We start from the raw sequence: 10615 nt of genomic DNA, 5'->3' as shown, positions 1-10615 counted from the left end.
AAAAACGAAGTAAGCTTACGAAAAACTATGAAAAGAAAATCAAAAGGAATGTAAACAGGCCAAGATGGAATACAAACGAAATGCAAGGAGGTGGAAGATGACATACGCATAATAATAAGATCATGTACAGGAGGATTAAATAAATTAACCAGAAAAAAATGGGGTGGGACTATTAAAAGCAGAAGTAAAAAAGAGACGGGCAGAGTACATAGAAGAACTATATAATGGTAAGAAAAGAGCAGAGGTAAGAAACGAAACGGAAGTAAAGATGGAACTTCCAATTCTGGAAACAGAAGTTCAGACAACTGTGAGTAAATTTAAAATGATAAAGCTTGTTGGATTGATCAGCTTCCAACAGAATTTAGAGAGAGAGAGAGAGAGAGGTACTCCAGCAACAACATCATAATATCGCCAAATTGTGATGTGAATAATATTTGCAACTGCTGTGTGATTATTTATATTATACAGTACTCGACTCTTATGGAACAAACATGACTTATTATTTACTATTATTTACCTGTACTGTCTATGTATATTATTTTATACCTGTGCTGTCAGCTGAGGTCACACAGGTCAGCTGAGGTCACCAGTACAGGTCACTGAAGCTCACCAAAACAGGTCACCAGAGGTCACAACACAGTTCAGCCGAGGCCACCAACACACAAGTCAGCTGAGGTTACCATTGTAACACAGATGTGGAGTGACCACATAAGGGGATAGACGTGCCCATAGGTGCTCTTGACTTCCCGATCGTCCCACAAAGGTCCCCTCAGCCGGCAAGCTTTTGTCGCTATTGGGGGTCGATGATGAACGTCCCAGAGAAGAGGCTTCCTCTATGGACGCAGACATATTCGATACGGCTGCCATCGCTTAACTGCCTGGTCATACTGAACTAACACCCTTCAAGAGTCAGACCCCAGTGATTATGATGACGTACGTTTCTATGGGAAATTAGCCGATTGGAAACACTAATGCCACGGACCCATCACCCCTGCCCTCTGCCATCCATAAGCTTAATCTACACTCTCGCTGACCGCAAGTACTGCAGACAGCACGGTCTCAACATTCAATGCCGACAAGGTAAGAACTGGAACTTATCGCGTCAGACTCTAAGGTCTATGAAACACTTAGTACTGTTGGATTCTGATTGGGTTGTCCTGGTGCCGCCCTCCCCAGTAGACGCTGATGAATGCTGCCACATCCTAGTGAAACGTTTCACCCAATACGCTGATACCAGATACAGACTTTTAATTTAGTATACTGAGTATTGGCGTCGACATTACTGGGGCTCCATAAGCTGCTGTCATTGTTAAGTGGAAGGGAAGGAGTGCCCAACCACTGTGGATGCCCACCCACTCCTCCCCCCCACTGTGGGCGCAGAAGCCTATCATCCTGGGCCTGCATTTTGTGTTTTCTGTTCTCATTGAGTCACACCTTCATCAGCTGCTGAAGCATGATCGTCCCAGATGCTGTTTCGGCCCTCACGTAACCATAACTCTGCCACCTGTGCCCAGAAAATCGAAAACCACCTTACGGTGGTGTGGGCTATGTGCTGATCCCAGATGTTGTAACTGTGGCGCACAATGCTGACCCACAGCAATGCTCCACCGCCCGTCTGTCCCAGGGGAAAAAGCCTCCCTGAAGGCAGCGTCTACCGCAAAGCCTCAGTCTTCCGGCCACACACCCTCTGTGTCCCTCTGTCTCTGAAAGCAACGCCTTCTTCAACAACATTCCGCCCCCTGCCTGGCCTCATCTGGCTGCAACACAGCAGTCCTGGCCATCTCCTAACTCAACTACTACTGGGCCTCTCCCTGTTCACAGGTACTCTGATCGCTGTCAGGCCTTAGGCTCCCCACCGGTGCCCCCCACAACCCCACCCAGTGACATGACACAGATCATATCCCTCTTCCAAGAATTTACCAACCAGGCTAGAAAACTCAAAGCAAGCACTCTGCACCACCATCTCCTGACAAACTTGCCCCTTTTACACCCAGCCAGCCTTCTGGTTTGATTACTGCTGGTAGTCCCCCCAGAGCCCCCTGCTCACGGCCTACCCCACCGCCAGCGGCCTTCAGTTCTGGTGAAGTGCTCACTGGCCTGCCCTGGTGTGCCCGCTGCCCCGAGCGAAGTCCCTCCTCTACCTCCCAACCTGTCCTCCACCCACCGCAAGCCGCGCCCGCTACTGTGTCTATGCTGTCTCCACCAGGGCTACCTATTGACCCAGAGGACACCCACCCCCTTAAAACCCACCGGCATGTCGACGCACACGCCATCACAATCACACTAAAAAGGTGTCCCCTCAATATTGTCAATGCTGATGCCTCCTCCACCCTCTACTGTACCTGTCCCACCTTCACACCATATCACCCCACCCCACTGTACTCGCCACGCCTAGTATATTAAGCAACCCTGAGCCTGGCCGCACTGTTTGTAAATCCTCAGGGTTAACTGACTTCACACCCTCTCCCACTCATACATCCTCACTTACTCCTATGACCTCCTCCTCTACAGGTAGTCTCCAGCCGTTACCAACACCTCTTCCCTTCCTGACTAGATATTCCTCCTCCTAGTAGTAGTGGGCCTGGCACTCTGACAATATTAGGGACCTGCCCACACTTTGCCATAAACAGATAAATTGTACCGGGAATTCTCTACACACTCACATCATTCTGTCACTTTATGTAACTTGCTGACAAAAACCCATGACTCTTTCAGGCTTTGGCTGTCCTAGTGCATGAGTCATAAAGGCAAGCATAACCTGCCAAGGCATGCTTCCCTGATGGGCACTCGTAAACGCTTCTAAGGCCACCTTGCACAGGATGGGCAAGTGCCCAATAAACTAACCCCTCGTGGCAACTAAAAACAAAAACAAAAACAGTAACAATAATAAAAAAAAGGTTTTATTATTCCTATTCTATTCTTTATTTCTTATTTACTTTTCTTTTTACTTATAAGTCTTTTACTGGCTTTCACCTTTTATTATCTAATCTTCACTTCTGTGTTCGTTATGATATTAGGCCTTGGTACAAAATTTCAAAAAAATCGATATAATAATAGTATTCACTGAAACATGGATCAACCTAGACTCACGAGCTGTGGTCGAATAACAATAAATTGTGGGGTTACAAATTGTTCCATACCGATAGGCAAACCAGGAAAGGAGGCAGGAGTAGCACCATGTTAGATAATCTGAAGTGTGAAATATATAAGGAAATAAAAACTGAGCGAATGCAGAAACAATTTGGGTAGAATTAAGCGACGGTAGGGAAAAAATTAATCACAGGAGTAATATATAGACCTAATCTTGATAGGAGTCACGAGCGACTTATCTGGGATGAAAATGCGCAGGGCTTCCATACAACAACAAAGTTCGTATAGTAGGGACTTTAACCTGGCCAAATAGATTGACTGACCTTTCGGGTAACTCCAGAATCAGAGGATTCCTGAGACGATCCAGGACTGCTTCCTAAGTCAAGACATAACCGGAACTCCACACGGGGTAATAATATACTCGATTTAGTTCTGTAGAACAGAGAAAAACCCTATTAGCAATGTCGATAGTAGGGAAACGAACTTGCAAAACAGAAGGCCTAAAGAAATTGATTCTAGTTAGATTTTCAGGGCATACGAAGGAAAATTCCACTAAAGTACCAGATTTCAGAAGGGCAAACTTTGACAGTTTAAAGAGGCAGCTGAGAGAGGGTTGGGTCGCGCTTGGCCGTGAACCTGACAGATGACTGCGACCTGATAACGACATCTAAGACTGCCGAGTTCCACGCCAATTTAAATAATGAGTTACTTAATGCACAGAGGCAGAACATACCATACAAAAACTCCAGACTCTAGACAAATAATGACCCTAAAATGATAAATAATTATTTAAAGAACATCATCGCCAAAGGAAGGCTATAGGTAGAAGGATAGCGTATGAAATTTACCTCCAGGATTATTATAAGATATTACGCAGTAGGGTTAAAACCGAGATAATGAAAGCTAAGAGGAATAATGAGGTAAGGATAGCAAGGGAGGTAAAGACAAACCCCAAAGGATTCTACCAAAATGTATCAAACTAAAACACAAGCAGAAAAGATTGGACCAATACGGGTCAGGATACCGGCGAAAGCTCATACTGGATAACGGCGGAGAAATGAGCAATAATTTGAATAAATATTTTTCAACAGCGTCTTCACCACCGAAAAATTTAAACATGATACCGAGGCACCGACTCTTATTCAGAGATAGTGAAGAAACAAATTAAGCGAGATAGTAGTGACTAGTAACGATGTTAGTAAGCAACAGACAAACTAAAGCTCTAATAAGTCACCTGTCCTGGATGGAGATATTTCTGGCTAGAGTATTAAAGGAATGCAAGGTGTTATTTAGTATGCCCTTAGCAAAGTTGTTTAACATGTCCTTAAAAACAGTAGTACCAGAATCCTGGAGGATAGCGAATGAAATACCGGATTTTTCAAGAAGGATAGATCAACTTAACTACCGCCCAATCAGTCTAACATCAATAGTAGGCAAATTACTGGAAGTAATCATTTCAAACTCTATTCGAAATCACCTTGAGAAGCAACTGGATTGATCAATGATTCCTCAGCATGGCTTCACAAGCGGACGTTCTGCTCCACAACTAATCTATTAACATTCTTTTCATCAGTTTTCGAACAGGTGGACGAGGGGCACAATTATGTTGTATATCTTGACTTTAGCAAAGCCTTCGACAGAGTCCCCCACTAAAGACTAATTAGAAAGGTAGAAGCCATGTAGCATCAAAGGTAACATCCTTAAAATGGATTAGGGCGTGGTTACAGGACAGGAAACAGCCAGTGAGCATTAACGGCAATTAAGTCCTATTGGAGCAACTTCACAAGTGGAGTTCCCCAAGGCTCAGTACTTGACCATTATTATTTATTATAAGTACATAAACGATGACAGATATCGGCATAGACAGCAACATAAGTAAATTTTGCTGATGACACTAAAATAGGACGTAAGGTCAAATCTGACAAGGACTCAAAGCAAAAACTACAGGAAGATCTAAACAAATTTTCGAATGGTCTGAAAAAATGGCAGATGAAATTTCAATGTGGACAAAGGTAAAGTACTCCGTTAGAGATGTAAACAGGGAAAACCAGATACTGTGATGAACAACGATGCCATAGGGAGAAATCCGACTAAGTAGAGAGATTTAGGGAGTAAATAAGTAGGAACCTACAAGTAAACAATGTGTTTTTGCTCGTGAATAAGGCTAATAAAGTAATGGGTTCATATGTAAAGGAGTGTTAGTTACAAGACTAAAGGAGGTCATCCCTAAAACTGTATCTTGCTCTTGTGAGACCACACCTGGATTATGCAAAGTTCAAGTTCTGGTCACCGTATTACAGAATGGGTATAGAATCATTGGAAAGAATTCAGAGGAGAATGACAAGACTAATCCTGCATTAGGAACCTTGAGTATAGAGACAGGTTAAAGCATCTTAATTTGCACTCCTCGAGAGACGTAGAGCGAGGGGCGACTCGATAGAGGTGTATATGTGTAAGTCAGGCTAAACAAAGAGGACATTACAAAGGTACTCAAACTATCCATCCAGGAGCGAACTTCCGTAACAATGGTTTTAAATTAGACAAATTTAGATTTAGGGTGAAATAGGTAAACACTGGTTTGGAAACAGAGTAGTGGGATGAATGGAGCAAAGTTACCAACATCATCATTGACTCGAATACGCTGAATAGCTTCAAACATAGGGTGGATGCTTATATGAGCAATAGGGGTTGGGTGTAAAGGGGACTGCCCAGTATGGGCCAATAGGCCGGCTGCAGTTTCCTCCATTCTTATGTTCTTATGTTCTTATATTTGTGAGGTGGGGAAGGTCAGGGGTGGAGGCTGGCTGAAGGGTGTTAAGGAATGTGGGTATGGTGAAGCCTACGTGAAACAATGACATTTCTAACCACACCCTGCAAAATACAGTATACTTAGCAAATGCTGCAGCTTCTGAGAATGGTGGGGGGGTTACTACTAAGAGCAGAGACGTTACCAAAGAACAAATTCTGGCTTGAATGTCATGTACACTAATACTGACACGTTTTCGATAAGAGAGAGGAGATTGAATACTACTAAGACTACACCAACCAGATATCGTAGGAGTTGTAGAACTGTTGTACAAGAACAGGAGAATCGACCCAGAGGAAACGTGAGTTTAGTATTGCTGAATATGACTCATTTACGAACCCTTTCTCTAGAAACTTGGAAGAGGTGTGGCTGTCTATGCTAGGCAAGACGCAGAGCCAGCCAGGCGAGGGTACAGGGCGAGGATGTTTTGAAGAGTCCAAGTGGTTTAAAAATTAAATTAAAGGGAGGGACTTACTTATCGTCGGGTGTATCTACAGATCCCCCAAACTGTGGCCCACTTTAAATCAAAGGAACTTAAGAACCTTAATAAACAACGCGGCAATGCTCAACCCCTAGCCACCTCCTTACTGCGGGGAACTTTAACTATGGCGACATCGACTGGAGAAACGAGTCCACCCCTAAATGACTTGAATAACCCTGCTACTTTTTTGTAGAAACCTGAGAGATAATTTTCTGTTCCAACATGTTAGAGACCCGGACATTACAGAGGAGCAACACCCGCTTTCACTTGACCGCATCATAACAAACGAGGAGGGTATGGTGGCCAAACTGGAACACCTTGCCCCAGTTAAGCACCATTGGGCTTTCAGTCACCATATAGTGTTGTCATTCAGATTTAACTGTTACCTAGATCAGATAAGGCCAGGCCAAGGTGAAATATTACAAGGGAAATTACAACAAAGAGGAAGAGATGAGTGGTATCAACTGGCCTGACCTTATTAAGGTACAAGAACGCAAGCACTACGCTGAATAATATCATAACTAGCAAAGTGACCCATTTGGTCGATAAATATATACCCAAGACCAAACCCAGCGCTCTAGAATACGAGGGGATCCCTACACATGAACCATGCGGGCGGTCGACAAAATTAAGAAGAAAGCCCAGAAATTCAAGACGTGGGTTGGGTCAAACGATGAGCAGGACAGGAGGATGTATGGAAGAGCCAGAAACCGTGGCTAAAGATAGAGTGCAAAAGGGCTGAAAAAGGCGAGTTCCAGAGGCTGGTTGCAATCGAGGTCAAGTCAAACCCAAAGGCGCGTTTTACCGCTATGCAAATCAAAATTAAAAACGCTAGAGTAGGAGTATCAGACCTGAGGCTTGAAGATGGTAGTTACGCAGATTCTGACCAGGATAAAGCTGAGGCATTGAACAGCTTTTTTCCTCGGTGTTCACAAGAGAGATACGATTATCCTTCCTGCGTTTGAGGACAGACGGTTCGACACAGCACTGACCACATTGGTGTTCATACAGAAGAGGGTATTAGGAAATAAACTGGTCAAAGCTAAAAGGTCTATAAGAGTCCCGGCCCTGACATGGTGCATCCTAGAGTGCTAAGAGAGTTGAGCAACGAGCTAAGCTGAGCCCCTGAAGATCCTGTTTTGTAACATCCGGATGAACGAAAGGTCCCCAGTGAATGAAAGTGGCTTATGTGAGTCCTATCTTCAAGAAGGGCGATCGTCACTCCACGAACAACTATAGACCGTACCGGACCAGTACACAGGAAAAGCACTTTGAGAGTATTATCAGAGATGCCGCAATGGGAAATTATCACACAGAAACAATCTTGTAAAGGATTGCCAACTCGGTTTCATGCCGGGGCGCCCCTGCTTAACACAATTGCTCAAGGTATTGATATTTGGACCCATATTCTGAACGGGTGGTATTATCGACAATATTTACCGAGATTTTGCTAAGTCTTTTCGATAGTGTACCCCATGAAAGGCTGAAATCAAACTGAAGGCAGAATTAGGGGAAATGTCTTAGCACATGGATAGAAGACTTTCTACATGACCGCAAGCAGTGTGTGGTGATTAATGGCACGAATGTCATCCGTACCTGCCACAAGTGGGGTACCACAGGGTGTATTAGGCCCGCTGTTGTTTGTTTGTTTCATAAATGACATGCCTGACGTTGTACACTCTCCATACAATGTTTGCTGATGACGCTAAGTTATTTCGGGAAATTAAGAACCAAGCGGAGTGTGAAGAGCTGCAGAAGGACCTCTCTGTGGGTGCTCCAGGAATGGTCGAAGAAATGGCTGCTGAGATTCAATGTCACGAAGTGTAAGAGGATGCACCTTCCGGGGCGTACCAACGGTAAGGAGGCGGCATCATATGTCCCAACGGGATGAAGAAACTGCACTAAGGAGACTGAATGCGGGAAGGACCTAGGGTGTGTATGTTGACAATGAGCTGAAGTTCTCGGGCCATTGCGAGAAGAAGGTAAACTTAGGCAACAAATTATTGGGTCTTATATAGTTGTCGTTCAGATATTCAGACGGTCCGTCCTCGTAACGATCTTCAAGAGTGAAGTGCTTCCCCATCTGAGTACTGCTCACCCCGTCTGGGTCCTTGAGATATGTTAAGGACTGTCAGTTGGTTGAAAATGTTCAAAGGAGGGTTAGACCAGACTGGTGTGCCTGCACTGCGGCACCTTAGCTGTACCCTGAGAGATTGGAGCGCCTGAACTTGCCTAGCTTATGATACAATGGGCAAGAGGTGACCTAGTTGAGGTGTATAAGCATCTCAGGGGGCACTACTCAGCCGAGTGTCCTTACATTGAGCTGGCGGACGCTCGCTCTAAGGGGTCATAGTCAAGGTTGAAGAAGCCGCAAGTCCAGAAAAACTATGGAGGCAAACTTTTGGAGGAGGGTTGTAAACTCTGGAACAATCTACCAGAGAGTGTTGGTGACGGCACTGAGTGTGAGTTTCTTCAAGACAAGACTCTGACCAACACTGGAGCAGTTCAGGTACATTCAGGAGTCGGTGCATGCCCAGTATTTGCCAACAGTGCGTGACAGAGACGTCACCGATCGCCCGGGCGGCTAGCGAGCCGATCTTTTGGTGAAGAGGATAAATGATAAGGAAAAGTAATCAGAGACGTGACCGATCGCCCAAGCGGCTAACGAGCCGATTAGTGGCGAGAGGATAAAAGTAAAAAAGTAAAAGTAAAGGAAAAGAAAATATAAGGAAATACTAGTAAAAAAATCAACAAGCTTGGCTATCCTTAATGGGATTCTATTACCGCCCTAAAGAAAGTTTTATTTTATTTGTATGTGTTTCCAAAGGATTGAGTGGGTGTATAAAATCCGTTATTCACAGCAAAATGCAGTGTACATAGAGATAGCAAGTAAATACTGACAAAACGGCGAAGTGAACTGAAAAAAAATAAAAAGAAGAGAAGAAAAACAGAAGACAACCCTAAAGGCAACAGGGGAGGTTAAAACCAGCAGAGGACAGCTAAGTACTGTATTTTTTTCTTTATTTTTTATTAAGTACGTGCAAATCTATACAGTCTGCACACCCCCACCCCACAACAACAACAGCCATGAGGGGTATGATGATATGTGACGACTGCAGGGGGATGACGGATATAGATGATTCACTCCTGACCAATGCAACGTTTAGGAATATGCTAACTGCCGTAAAGCATGAAGGCTGTTGCTGGTATTGTCCTGACTGCATTGTCAAGGTGAAAGAGACGATTGCAAGCCACAAGGGAACGAGTTCCCTAGGGACGAAAATAGAAAACTTTCTACATGACCGCGAGCAGTGCGTGGTGATTAATGGCACGAAATCATCATCCGTACCTCTCACAAGCGGGGTACCACCATACTGCCGGATTCTGGCAGGGCAGTGTATTGGGCCTGCTGTTGTTTGTTTGTTTCATAAATGACATGCCTGACGTTGTACACTCCTCCATACAAATGTTTGCAGATAACGCCAAGTTATTTCGGGAAATCAAGAACCAAGCGGACTGTGAAGAGCTGCAGAAGGACCTCTGTGGGCTCCAAGAATGGTCGAAGAAATGGCTGCTGAGGTTCAATGTCACGAAATGTAAGAGGATGCACCTGGGGCGTACTAACGGTAAGGAGGTGTATCATATGTCCCAACGGGATGAAGAAACTGCACTATTTGAGACTGAATGTGAGAAGGGCCTAAGTGTGTATGTTAACAATGAGCTGAAGCTCTCGGGCCATTGCGAGAAGAAGGTAAATCAGGCAAATAAATTGTTGGGTCTTATAAGAAGGTCATTCAGATATCTAGACGGTCTATCCCTCGTAACGATCTTCAAGAGTGAAGAGCTTCCCCATCTGGAGTACCGTCACCCCGTCTGGTCCCCGAGATATGCTAGGGACTGTCAGTTGGTAGAAAATGTTCAAAGGAGGGCCACCAGACTGGTGCCTGCACTTCGGACTTCAGCTACCCTGAAAGATTGGAGCGCATGAACTTGCCTAGCTCATACTACAAACGGGCAAGGGGTGACCTAATTGAGGTGTATAAGCATCTCAAGGGGCACTACTCAGTCGAGTGTCCTTACTTGGAACTGGCGGACGCTTGCCCCACAAGGGGTCACAGCTCAAAATTGAAGAAGCCGCAAGCCCAGAAAACTGTGAGGGCAAACTTTTTCGGAGTGAGAGTTGTGAACTCATGGAACAATCTACCAGAAAGTGTTGTGGCGGCACCGAGTGTGAGCTT

The sequence above is a fragment of the Homarus americanus genome, unplaced genomic scaffold, assembly GCF_018991925.1.
Source record: "Homarus americanus isolate GMGI-L3 unplaced genomic scaffold, GMGI_Hamer_2.0 scaffold4060, whole genome shotgun sequence".
Classification (NCBI taxonomy): domain Eukaryota; kingdom Metazoa; phylum Arthropoda; class Malacostraca; order Decapoda; family Nephropidae; genus Homarus; species Homarus americanus.
This window is presented reverse-complemented; position numbering follows the sequence as displayed.